This window comes from Ascaphus truei, chromosome 9, assembly GCF_040206685.1.
Source record: "Ascaphus truei isolate aAscTru1 chromosome 9, aAscTru1.hap1, whole genome shotgun sequence".
NCBI classification, from domain to species: domain Eukaryota; kingdom Metazoa; phylum Chordata; class Amphibia; order Anura; family Ascaphidae; genus Ascaphus; species Ascaphus truei.
This window is the reverse complement of record NC_134491.1, coordinates 29,220,633-29,234,557: the sequence shown is the minus strand read 5'-3', so window position 1 is coordinate 29,234,557 and position 13,925 is coordinate 29,220,633. Positions and strand designations below refer to the sequence as shown.

At 42.2% G+C, this 13,925-nt stretch overlaps 1 protein-coding gene across 2 annotated transcripts in view; it reads right to left on the bottom strand.

Moving 5' to 3' along the window:
• The window catches only part of SMOC1 (SPARC related modular calcium binding 1), a 137,446-nt gene that overhangs the window by 108,304 nt on the left and 15,217 nt on the right, over positions 1 to 13,925 (bottom strand). The window lies entirely within an intron of this gene.

Below are 13,925 nucleotides of genomic sequence, written 5' to 3'. Positions count from 1 at the left end.
GGTCTCATTATCACGTGCACTTTGTATCTAGGTCTCATTCTCACGTGCACTTTGTATCTAGGTCTCGTTATCACGTGCACTTTGTATCTAGGTCTCGTTATCACGTGCACTTTGTATCTAGATCTCATTCCCACGTGCACTTTGTATCTAGGTCTCATTATCACGTGCACTTTGTATCTAGGTCTCATTATCACGTGCACTTTGTATCGACGTCTCATTATCACCTTGCACTTTGTACCTAGGTCTCATTATCACGTGCACTTTGTACCTAGGTCTCATTCTCACGTGCACTTTGTATCTAGGTCTCGTTATCACGTGCACTTTGTATCTAGGTCTCGTTATCACGTGCACTTTGTATCTAGATCTCATTCTCACGTGCACTTTGTATCTAGGTCTCATTATCACGTGCACTTTGTATCTAGCTCTCATTATCACGTGCACTTTGTATCTAGATCTCATTCTCACGTGCACTTTGTATCTAGGTCTCATTATCACGTGCACTTTGTATCTAGCTCTCATTATCACGTGCACTTTGTATCTAGCTCTCATTCTCACGTGCACTTTGTATCTAGGTCTCATTATCACGTGCACTTTGTACCTAGTTCTCATTATCACGTGCACTTTGTATCTAGCTCTCATTATCACGTGCACTTTGTACCTAGGTCTCATTCTCACGTTCACTTTGTATCTAGGTCTCATTATCACGTGCACTTTGTATCTAGCTCTCATTATCAAGTGCACTTTGTATCTAGCTTTCATTATCATGTGCACTTTGTATCTAGCTCTCATTATCACGTGCACTTTGTATCTAGGTCTCATTATCACGTGCACTTTGTATATAGGTCTCATAATCATGTGCACTTTGTACCTAGGTCTCATTATCACGTGCACTTTGTACCTAGGTCTCATTCTCACGTGCACTTTGTATGTAGGTCTCATTCTCACGTGCACTTTGTATCTACTGTAGGTCTCATGTTCACCTGCACTTTGTATCTAGGTCCATTCTCACGTGCACTTTGTATCTAGGTCTCATGGTCACGTGCACTTTGTATCTAGGTCTCATTGTCATGTGCACTTTGTATCTAGGTCTCATTATCCCATGCACTTTGTATCTAGGTCTCATTGTCACGTGCACTTTGTATCTAGGTCTCATTGTCACGTGCACTTTGTATCTAGGTCTCATTGTCACGTGCACTTTGTATCTAGGTCTCATTATTACGTGCACTTTGTATCCAGGTCTCACAATTCCATTAGTCTGAGTCCATAGAGGGGGTAGCAGGGCTGAGGCGCGCTGACGCTTAGACTCACCTGCTGAAATCTGCGCGATTTCATGCCCATGCAGGCGAGCCAGCGGGTGCGATCGGGAGGCGGGGGGAGACTGAGGGAGGCGGGGCAGTGACGTCGCTGGGCCAATCACCCGCGACGCACCGACGTCAACGTCACGGCGCCGACGTCACGGCGCCATGACGTTGACGCTGCTCCGCGCTGATTGGATGTTTTCAGCCGACAGCGCTCTGAAAAACAGCTTGGCTGTCGGCTGACAAATCCAGCGCCTCAGCACGCCTGCGGACGCTCGCGTGAGCCCCCTCTAAAGACATCCTCATGGAGGATGCAGGGGCTCAGTGCGGCCTCCCCTGCTATGGACTCTGCCTTAGTGTTGTTGCCTTTCTGCATCTCAGTGATTGATGCAGTTTTGTAATCGGCCTGTACAGTGTCTCCTGTGTTGACCACTAGATGTCACTGTCAGAATGAGATGACTTCATTCTTTCCGGATACCTTGTGCGTGATACAGTATCTGGGAGTTATGTTCCCAGCTCCTGAACAGCGCATATCAGACTTTTATTTGCCTTTCTGTGTCCGCATCAAACACAAGAAACATGTTTTCAATTTTCTTACAGATGTGGAAGACAGATTTACACTACCTATGACCCAAAGGATGCAGTCATTTCAACACAGATAAATGGCAGTATAAACTGGCACAGAACTTAAAGCAGCAATCCCGGCTATAAATACATCTTCCTTTACTTTTCCAAAACCAGCAAGTCTCCCGGGGTACTGGGGAAACCCTATGCTCCGCCATGACGGCCAATAGAAAAGGGTGACCACAGCGCCATGTTTGTTATCCGCTGATATATATTATTATTATTGTTAAAACGAGTTTTTAAAAAAAAGGAAGAATGGTTCAGGTAAGATTTAAAAAAAAAAACAGATTGAATTGCTGCTTTAACCCATTGAGAGCCAGAGGCCACAGCACTACAGCTTTGTGACACGTCCGCCACGCCTCCCCCTGGAATCCCCAATCTCCTGCAGCCAAGTTCACAGATAGCCTCGCGCACGCCTGCAGGCCCGGCGATGTGGTCCATCGCGTGCACACAATAAGGCCTTGATTATACCGGCGGCTGGGCGTGCGCGCTCCCTCAGGGCGTTGCACTGCCCCAAAGCTGCACTGCAGGCAGGAGGCATCGGGAGGGCGTGGCCATGACATCATGTGAGCGCTTCGCCCTCAATGGCTGAACCACTCACGTGACGCGGCTGTCGCTCTGGGAAATCAATTTCCCAGATCTGCTTGAAATTCGCACGCTTGGCCGCCTCGTTTACGTGCGCACTTAGTGCAAGCTCAGTGAAAACCATGGATTTGTTTTGGCGGTGCGTGGTGTCGCGTGCTCGGTCGCTAAGGGGTATAAGCGTGGCCTAAGCTCCTCAGTAGTGATCACAGGATGGTGACATCGCTGCTGACCCAAATGAAAAAGGGGTCCTCTTTCTAATGGAAGAAGAGGAATCCTCCTTTTCAGCTCAGATAGCGTTCCGAATGCAATCTTCCCAAACAAATTAGCAAAAAGCCCATCCCGTAGCATCCTGCCCTGCTGCCGACATCTGGTCAATTGCAGCTGGAGCCCAGTCTATAAACTCCCAGGAGTGTCCCACTTTGCTTTCTAGCTGAATAGAGACCACCATCCACCCCTCCTCCTTCTCTGGCACACAGCTCTCCTTGGTAAAGACATTCATATAAATAGCCCGACATATATTATGGTGGATACAAAGAAGAAGAACAAAGCTATCTAAGTTCTAAGTAGTCAATAGTGCAAATAGGCTATAAACACTGAAGATCAAATACATTTTACATCTAGAGTAGATGGTGGAAACGCGCTTTTATTAAATCAATAAAATGTTTTCTATGTTATATGTTCTTTTTTTCTATAACAGAGCAGTATGAGATGCTACTGGTTACAGCACCATAGAAGAGGGACATTTTTTTAGAGGAAAACCTTCTTTAAGATACTTAGGCTCGGATACATCAAACTAGTTAATATCGCACCAGGGTAGAGGGAAAAAAAAACGTGTCTTATTACCGCAATTTTAAGACGGTATACATCAAGATTGTGGTAATAATTTACTGGGCGCGATATATGACCCAAAGTCGCGATGCGGTAATTAACGTGACCGTTAATAATGCAGTAATTGCTGCATCGCAGTCGATTTAATAATATTTCTGTCATGTAAATGATTACAGTACCCTATTATATGAATAACATTAACCCTTTAATGCCCGTGGTTCCCGAGCTATACCACAAGCCTCAAAGAGGATAATACAATTTTAAAAATACACTACCTATACCCCTTGGCCACCTTAGTGGCTAGAAAAGCATTGTTTAAATAACCAAGGGATTATTAATCCCTACTACTACCCCCCTACCTCCACCCTTCTCAACAAACGTACCCACCCCGCCCCGACTAGACTAATGGCCAATAGCCCTATAAGCCAAATGTAGGGTTTTTTCTCATTCAAAAGCAATACAAAATACATTTCAATTAAATACATTAAAATAAAACAATAATACAAATACAATAATTCAAATCCCTTGATTGTCGCTGTGGCTACTCTGCTAGGATGAAGGCCATCCTTCTCATTTTCAGGGTGGGAGCCCCCCGGACAAAAAATACAATAAAAGAGCTGATGCCCTACCATAGAATTAACAAGCCCAATGGCTACAAAAAACCGGCAAAACAAACAAAAAAATAATAGCCAATGGTTACCAAATAAGAAATGATCATAAAAAAAAACATTCCAAGGTCTGATCGCCAAAAAAAGCCAAGTCAAAAATAAATCCAGCCACGATGGCCTATTTCGAATCCATAGCCATTGTGGCTGGATAATATTGGATCCTCATCTCACCATAAAGCCCTCGATCCCGGGGTGTAGCTATAGCCCGGGGGCCCGCGCTCTTTGGGGGCCCGCTCTCTAGGGTGAACAATGCATATTTTTGTGGCAGCGGGGAGTACGCATGCGCAAAGAGCACTTGTCACCGCACATGCGTGATCGGCAGTTGCCAGCTGCTCGGGCACCTGTGAGTGTGATCGGCACTTGCCAACCACGCATCGTCAGTTGCCGGTCACTCATGAGCATGCACGATTGGAGCTTGCCAATCGAGCATGCGCATTTGGTATGCGCACGAGCATCCGGCAAGTGGCGATCGCGCATGTGCAGTAGGCAAGTGCCGATTGCGCATGCGCGGCCAAACGCAATACAAACATTTTGCCCAGTGGCCCGCGGATGACTTGCTACGCCACTGCCTCGATCCTAAGTTACTTGTAGAAGATTCTTATGTAAGTTTTTTTTATTTTTAAAGCAGTCATCCTCTCTTTTCAGACACAGGATGTGGCCTCTTCACTAATTTCCAATCTTCTGAGACAGCCCAAACTTTATATAGGGCCTAGGACATCTCATCTAAAAAAAAAAGAGAGGGAATCACATGATGCATCAACTAACGGTTGATGTACCATGTGACTTCTGGCCTTCTGTGACATCCCAGGCATATATAACGCTTGGGCCATCTCAGAAGACCGGAAGCTAGTGAAGAGGTTATACATATTCTTTTTCAAGAAAAGAAAAAAAATAAATGCTTACACAAGGATCTTCTACAAGCAACTGAGGATCGAGGACTTTATGACAACTTGAGGATCCAACGTGATCTAGCCAGGATGGATAAGAACTGGAAATAAGCAATCACGCCTAGATTTATTTTTGATGCTTCTTTTTTTGGGGCCATCGGAACTTAATTTGAATTTAATTTATTTTTTATTTGTGGCCATTGGGCCTTGGACTGTTTTTTATGTTTTTATTTTTTGGTAGCCACCGGGCTTGGATTTAAAAAAAAAATGTTATGGTTGGGCATCGCCCCTTTTATTAGATTTGTTCTGGGGGACTACCAACCTGAAGGGGAGGAGAATGGCTTTCCTCTCGGCAGGGGTAGTAATCTTTTTTTTTTTTTTAAGCGCTCATTGATAGCCAATATGGCTATCTAGGCCACCATTGAGGGTCCAGGTAGCCACTGTGACAAATCAATGGATTAAAATTACTGTATTTTTATTATGTGATTTTTTCCCCATGATTTTTTCCCATTTCCCATGTATTTATTTATTAAGACCTGAGTGACCCCGTAAATATACAATGGACAGTGATCCTTGTTCCAAATGAGCCCAACCTTAAGAGCAGCAATGACGCTTTTTTTCTTTTACCAATTTTTATGAAAATAAGCGGAGGTAGAGTGAAGAAAGGGGGAGAGTCGGAAGAACTGGCTGGGCTTTCAACCACTGGAGACGTACGCCCCTCCCCCCGCTGTTACTGAGGGAATACTAACTCTCCCCTCACTCAACAATCCTGTTTATTTTGGTCCTAACCCACTATCCACCCAACTTCTCACTTATTTGTTCTCAGTCAAACTCCTTTTTAACAGTTATGGTCTTATGCACCTCAGTAACAGCTCTCACTTTTTCAAGTCGCTACTCTTCCATTAATGTTATGGAAGCCTGCACATTTTTTTTTTAAATGGCCTTCTTTAAACACTCTATTTAAACATACACCTCAATGAAACCGTCCATATTACATGAATACATTCTGTTACAAGCCTCTAACCCAGGGCTGTCTCACTTCCAAGTAGTGAAGACCAAGCAGTTTCCCAGCGGCATCAAAGGGACACAGACAAAGCAAGCGTACGAAGATAGAATTTGACAGCATAAAGAACAACTTGGCCCACCTAATCAGCCCATTTTCTATCTGGCGCCCTAAACCCTGTATAATCCTTGCTTTTTCTTTTACATTTATATTAGCTCTGTGTCTAGTCCAAACACTTTTTAATTCCCTTACTATACTGGCTTCTACCACCTCTTTTTGGAGGATATTCCACAAAACAATCTTCCTTTATGTGAAGAAGTCCTTCCTTACCTCTCCTGAGTCTACCACCCCCAGCATTACAGCATGACCTCTTGTTCTAGAACTTCGGTTTTTCTGAAATATGCCTCCCTCTTGTTGAAACCCTTTATATATTTGAAAGTTTATTCTCCATTCAACCACCTTGCAGTAGAATCTAATGTCGACCATTGGTTACAGACAGAGAGTGGCAGTTGAGATGGGGAAATCGGATCACCGAGCTCCTGCTATACAACTCGGCAGTGCACGCTAGGATGTAGGAGTCCTCCTTTATTTGCAGATTCTTGATACTGGTGCAGGTGACCCGAGTTGGGGGATTGCCTGGACTAAAAAGAGTTGGACTGAGTGAGGGAAGAACTTATTGTGCATTGTATTGAAATTCCCACCCTTTGTTCTACATTGTCTTCTCCAGGAGATTAAGGATACCATCTCCTTCAATTTGATCACCTCCATTGAGAGGGTTTTGCCCAACTTTCATCCCCATCTCTCCGGTTCTATTAGTGGGTCCTAAACCCCAGCTTCTCCTGTTCCTAACTTAAGTAGGTTTGGGGGATATTCTATTGATATGTGTCTGTGACATGCTGAGGAAGGGTCTGTGCTCTCTCGTGCTATATAAGTTTCACTTCCTTGCTCTCATCACCCGCCACAATACCATCTGGAGGCCCCATGAGGATGAGGGACCCCGATGGAGAGAGCTGTATTGCAGTTTGTTTTCCGTCCACATTAACATTTAACAACAGTACATTTTATTTCAGCCTCTCTCTGTTGTTTTGACCTTTTATGATTACTTCGTTACATAGTACAAAGTAAAAAGACATAATGTTGATTAAGTTCAACCTATGCTAAATTTAGACGACAGATACTGTATCCTATATTCGTACTTACAGTATATTGATCCAGAGGAAGGCAAACAAAAACCCCAATGACACATCATCCAATGATAGCTCATAAGGGGAAAATAAATTAATTCCTGACTCCCTGGATCAACATCCTTCCCATGTTTACTTATTTGGTATATCCCTGTACACCTTTCCTTTCTAAAAAGATGTCCAACCTTTTTTTAGGACAAATCCATTATATCTGCCATCACAGTCTCCATGGGTAATGAATCCCACACTGTAACTGCCCTTACTGTAAAAAAAAAAAAAAAAAACCCTTTCCTTTGTTGCTGGTGAAATCTCCTTTCAACCAGGATAGTTAAATGATCAGTTAAAGCAAAAGTAAAAAAATAGTGCTGGTTTCAAACTCACACTTACAAAGCCATCTGCACTTGGAACAACCAGTTGCTTACAGGCAGGGTGAGCAAACATCAATACTAGTTCAGCCTTCTTGTGCTCTATCTCTGTTTTACACTTGTTCACAGCTCTCCTTTGCTATCTGACTTTCCTGTGCATTGTCATCATTGTTTGGGGCTGGATTAAATCCCATTGGAGGCTGCATCTGGCTCTTGTGATAACACTTGGACAGTCCTGCTGGAAGGGTTACCCCATGCAGAGCTCTGCATGATTCAGACCCGCGATCATTTCACCATTAACACCATTCAGAGTAGGACTTCAGTTGAACACAGCTGCAGCTGTATTTGCTCTAAAGGGATTTAAACGCCACTGCCTCGATTATACTTCTCGGACAAACTTGACTCATGACTTAATAAAAAATAAATAAAGTATGTGTATTTTCCAGGAAACCAGCACATTACTCGCTCACTAACAAATCCTTAATTTCTTCAGCGTTGAAAGGATAAGCAAAGCAGTGCAACGCAACATGGTACAGAAGGAGTTAATGATTCAGCCCGGCCTGCTCAGGATCGGATAGCAGAATGCCTTGAATCGTTGGCCCCTATGGCAATGAATGAGTTAAAGCTGCAATCCCAAAGTGGACCAACATTAACTGATGGCAGTGAGGGCTTTAGGGCCATATTTACTAACCAGTGCTAGGATATAAATTACCTTTTAAAAAAAAAAATTCTAGTGTTAAAAACATGATTTACTTAATTTGCAGCATCTGAGGTTAAGATGGTAAGTGAACTGCACTGGGCTCTGGGGAGAGCTTCGTTTTAACCTCCAGGATCCTAGTGCTTCAAACACATATCTCCTGAACAAAGCATCAGATTAAAAAAAATAAAAACAGCTTTGGAAAGGACAAGAAAAGATCTCTCAAAGTATAAACAAGCAGCAAAAAAAATGGTGATCAGCGCAGACTGCTGATTTTAATCTAATTCACTGAAGTGTTTCTCTTTAAAAAAAATATATTTTTTTTTTTAAAGCATACATATTTTACATTTTGAAAGTTTTTACCATTTCCTTTAGTTTAATTTATAGTGGAGGCTTTGAAAATGGCATGTGTGTGACTGTCATCTCAGCAGACAAGCTAGAAAATGTGATGTGTGGACTTCTCTGCCATAGATTCAAATAGGAAACAGGGCAGGCGATGGGGGAGGTACAACTGAGATCAAACTAACAATAACCTGTAAAATAATGATTTTTACACATATGGTTTTTTTTAATTAAAAAAAATGTTTTTACATATAAAAATTGATTGTATTAGTTCAATAGGGTTCTACCTAGAGATGCACCTTTAATTGTGTTTTCCAACTGAGCCTAAAGAAAGATGACACAAGAGAACTTATCTGCGTTTCATTCCATGATGCAAATTAGTAGAGAGATCCACTAATAATTCTTAGGAGGTTTTTTTAAGCTTCTGTATATGGGATTTGTAAGGTTCAAACCTCTGGGACATAAAGTTCTGGCACTGGGGTCCTAACCAAGTTCACCTATTGAAAACATTACAATGAAAGCACTTCTATTCTGCAACAATGACATGGCTCTCTAGACGGATGAACTGAGCAATCAATGTGTTGCTGTGAGCGACAGGTGAATTACCCGGCTGTTGTTTTGTGTTTTTGTAAAGGAAATGAGGGGGGGAAAAGCATAGTCTCCTCACTAAATTGTTCCCCTGATCTCATTTGCTACCTTGACATCATTAACCTCTGCTACAAGCAGGGGAGATCCTAATGTAAAATAAACATTCAAAGAACAGAACAAAATTCCTACATCTAAAGACCAGGACAGGTCACAGTGCTGCAAACAACTGATCAATTAAGATAAGCACTCCAAATGAACACAACCCCTTAACAATCAGCCTGGGGCTTTTTATATTAATTACACTGCAGTTCATTGCTTCTTAATGATAAGTCCAATAATTTACCCAAATATAATGGAGTTGCAATCAAATGAGAGCACTCACCCATGTTGCACCTTCTCTGCCACTTATCATGTCATTTTCATAATGAAATAATATTGTTTTTTATCCCCTTGGCAGCCAGGGGCACAGAGCAATATGTTGCTGGTAAATTGGCAGCCAGGGGGTTAGCAGATTTTTAAAATATAGACCTCAAGCCCTAGTCCAGTGATGACCAACTCCAGTCCTCAAGGGCCACCAACAGACCAGGTATTAAGGATATCTCTGCTTCAGTACAGGTGGCTCAATCAGTGGTGCAGTTGTTGACTGAGCCACTGATTATTTCACCTGAGCTGAAGCAGGGATATCCTTAAAACCTGACCCATTGGGGGCCCTTGAAGACTGCAGTTGGCCACTCCTGCCCTACTCTGTACAATGAATGCCACACACAGTACTAGCTTAATTATGGGTTCGTTACAAAGCTGCTATAATCCCAGAGTTAAGGAATGGTGGGCATTTCTAAAAGACCCTACAAATGTTATCTCGCATTAATATATCGCCAACGTAGAAATGTACTGGATTATTTAAAAAAGAAGTACCGTATGTGATTAGGATGTAAAAAGTCATCTTTAAATGATAATATTCTTGGGCCACGTAGTGAGTCCTAAACCTGTAATATTGAACCAAGTCAGTTTATTGTAGGGTAACTACCTGGTCCTGAAACCTTAGAGGTTAAATAGCATGCTTTTATTTCTAGTGAGAATATGAAATGTAAACACTTAAAGCAGCAAAACGTTAAAAAAAATCCTATAATTATTTTAAATAAATCAGTTGTATAGCATTAGGTAATACTGCCTTTGTTTTTTTTAACTGCTAATGGCATTTGTAATGATTTTGTTTATTTATAACATGCAGTTTAATAGTTTTCAAGACAAAATGTAGAAGCAATACACATATTCAATGAATAAACATCAAATATAAGGGGGAGAGGGGGGGGAAATAATTATTTTATATATCTGGTAGGTATTGCAATTGGGAGAGTCTGGAAATGATAAAGCAAGCATGGCAGAATATTAATCTTTACAGAATTTATTCGCTCTAGCCAAGAAATCTGGGAATTAGACCACATCCGCAGATCTTTGTTATTTTAGGAAAAAAGAGCCACATAATTGTGTTTAAATAGGGTTTGGTACTTTTTTGTTAAGAAGATACTTAAATATTTTAGATGGGTCTTTACATTTGTAACTGAAATTTAGTTGTAGTAGTTTCACTTCATGAGGTCGGAGTGTTGGATCAAGAGCCTCTGTTGTATCCAAATGTATCTTGTATTCCGACAGGTATCCCAATTCCATTAGAGTGGCCTGCAAATTTGGGAGGGAGGTTAAGGGGTTTGCAATTGATAAGATAATGTCACCTGCAAAAAGGGACAATTTATACTTTTCCCTGGCAATCTCTATCCCCTGTATAGTTGGATTTTCCCTTATCGTATATGCCAGTGGTTCGATGGCAAGGGCAAACAGAAGTGGAGAGAAGGATCAACGCTGCCTTGTCACATTAGTTACACTTATTTCATTACTTTCCCTCTGGAAAGTCTGGACCTCTAAATCCAAACACCTCCACGGTCTTAGTCATGTATGGCCCGCTTATTCTATCGAAAGCCTTCTCTGTATCCAGGCTCAGGAGCCCGGCTTTAGTTTTGGTCTTCATGAGTATGCGTTACTATATTTAAGATTTTTCTTGTATTATCTGATGCTTGTCTATCCTTGCTAAACCCTACTTGGTCATTGCAAATCAATTTAGGGAGGACTGAGTTTAGCCTATTTCCCAACAAGATCTTACCATAGATCTTTAGACTGGAGTTCAGCAGAGAAATTGGCTTAGAACTGCCACAACTGTGTGGATCTTGTCCATCTTTATGGATGACTGCAATGCTAGCTTTGGCCATCTGTTTAGCGATCCCATCCCATTCTATAAATTAAATGAAAAGATTGAGTAAGTTGGGGGTATAGTATGGTTCCAAATTTCCGATAGCAGCTGTTTGGTAGTCCGCCTAGGCTGGTGCCTTAATGGTTTCAAGTCTTTGATTATCCCTCGCAGCTCTATTTTAGTTACTTTAGCGTTCAGAGCTAACAAATCCTCTTCTGATAATTTAGGTAGGTTACATTTTTAAAATATTTATCGACTGCTGATTGTGTAGGGATTGGTTTAGTAGTTTCTTTGTTTAAATTATACAAATTACAGTAACATTGGTGAAATTCTTTAGCTATCTTTGTGAGGTTAAAAGTGATTTCAACATATCTCAATGTAATCGCAGTGATCTGGGACTTGGATTGTATTCTTCTCAGTTTACTTGCTAAAATTGGATCCACACACATTCCCAGCTAGGTCAAACTCCTACAACCACCACATCATCAATATGTGTGTCAAAAAAGAGTGCTACTGAGCGTGGAAAATGTATACAACAAAAGACAGGGGTGCCCAATGCTACATCCAATTGACAAAACATATATGGTAATAAGTATAAAGTTTAAAAACTTCAATAATAATTACTTATTATTATTGAAGTATTTAAACTTTATACTTATTACCATATACGTTTTGTCAATTGGATGTAGCATTGGGCACCCCTGTCTCTTGTTGTATAAAATTGGATCCGCCTTGTTGCCTTATCATAAAACTCCTGCTTTGTCCATTTCATGGCCCCCTCTGTCCCCTCGATCTGTGCCTGTTTTAATTCGTCTCTAGCCCCTCTTAGTCTTTTATAAACGTTCCTGGACAGGCGGGATTTATGTTCTTTTTCCAGGTTTACTATTTTTTTCGGTCAGTTTCTTAACTAATTGTATTTTAGTCTTTTTTTTATGCGTGGCTATAGATACATTAGTTGGTTAGTTACATAGTTACATATAGATATGCGGGGTTCCTTTATTGAGGCTTTATGGGCCGCACAAAGAATAGGGTTTGATTCAACTAATCCCACATTTAAACTAAAATAATGTTCTAGAGAATGATTTATCTTTTTAACAACCTCTGGGTAGTTCAAGACTAACTCATTCAGTCTCCAATGTCCACTCTAAATTTCACAAAGGGGGCATTCAAGGATATTGCAGTGGAGGCATGATCAGACCAGGTTATGGGGTCTACTGTGGCCTGAGACACACTATCCAGCAACACAACACTCACAAATATGTGGTATATCCTGACGTATGAGTCTTATAAAAGGGAATAAAAGGTATAATCCCTTTAATTCTGGAATTTTTATCTCTATGTATCTATTAATGAATATTCCTTCATTATGTCCTAATTACCTGTGGAGAATGCAGGTGCAGGAGAATGCAGGTGGCCCGGAGTATTGGATTTGTCTAGTTCAGGGTTCTGGACCATTTTGAAGTCCCCACCCACCACCAGATATCGAGCAGGTAGAGCTTCAATTTCTCCAATTTCCCCACGTCTCTTTCAAAAATTCTGATTGGGATCATTTGAAGCATATAGATTGACCAATACAACATTAACTCTAACTAGGAGTCCATAAACAATTGTATATATATATATATATCTCCCCTTCCGATCCCTGTTGACATCCTGAGCCTGGAACGGGACACCTCTCCCCACCAGAATAGCTACTCCTATTTTCTTACCTCCACATGAGGCATAGAAGCCTGAATCAAAATGTGTTTCTTGCAAAAATAAGATGCCTCCTCATAGTCTTTTAAACTCTGTTAATGCTAACTTCCTTTTAAAATTTGAGTTGAGACCCTTAAAATTCACAGATACATTTTCATTGGGGTTTGATAACTTATGGAATTTGGTCAGTTGTTTATGGATAATCTGTGTAATGTCCCTGCAGGGTTTCCTCTCAGATTCTGAAGAGTCGTATTGTCGAGTCTCCACCAGTACACTTGAACGAGTATGTGTACCTTAGGCTAGGTCCCCAGTACATGCCGCAGTGCGCACTATGGTGTGCGCTGCAGGAACAAGAACCGCCCCTCAATGGGGCCGGCCCACTAGCTGCCTTGGCCACCGCGTTGCTCGACAAGATTTTTCTAAAGACAAGAAAATTGCCTTCAGAACTGGCGACGGTGCACTGGCCACGCCCCCCCAGCGGTTCAGCCAATGAGGGCCATGCCCCCTCGTCGCAATCTCCTGCAGCTCAGCCACAGACTGGAGATCACAGCTGCCTGGGCCGCCAGCCTGCCAGGCGCATGTGCAGCAGCAGACACTGGGGCCGTAGCTTAGACCTTAAGTAATGTGATGGTGTCGGGGTAGGAATGGAGAGGGAGTGGGAGGGGAGAGAGGATGGAGAGGGAGTGGGGGGGAGATAGGATGGAGAGGGAGTGGGGGGGAGAGAGGATGGAGAGGGAGTGGGGGGGGGAGGAGGGAGAGGGAGTGGGAGGGGAGATAGGATGAGAGGGAGTGGGAGGGGAAAGGATGGAGAGGGAGTGGGAGGGGAGAGGGTGGAGAGGGAGTGGGAGGGGAAAGGATGGAGAGGGAGTGGTAGGGGAGATTGGATGGAGAGGGAGTGGGGGGGGGAGATAGGATAGAG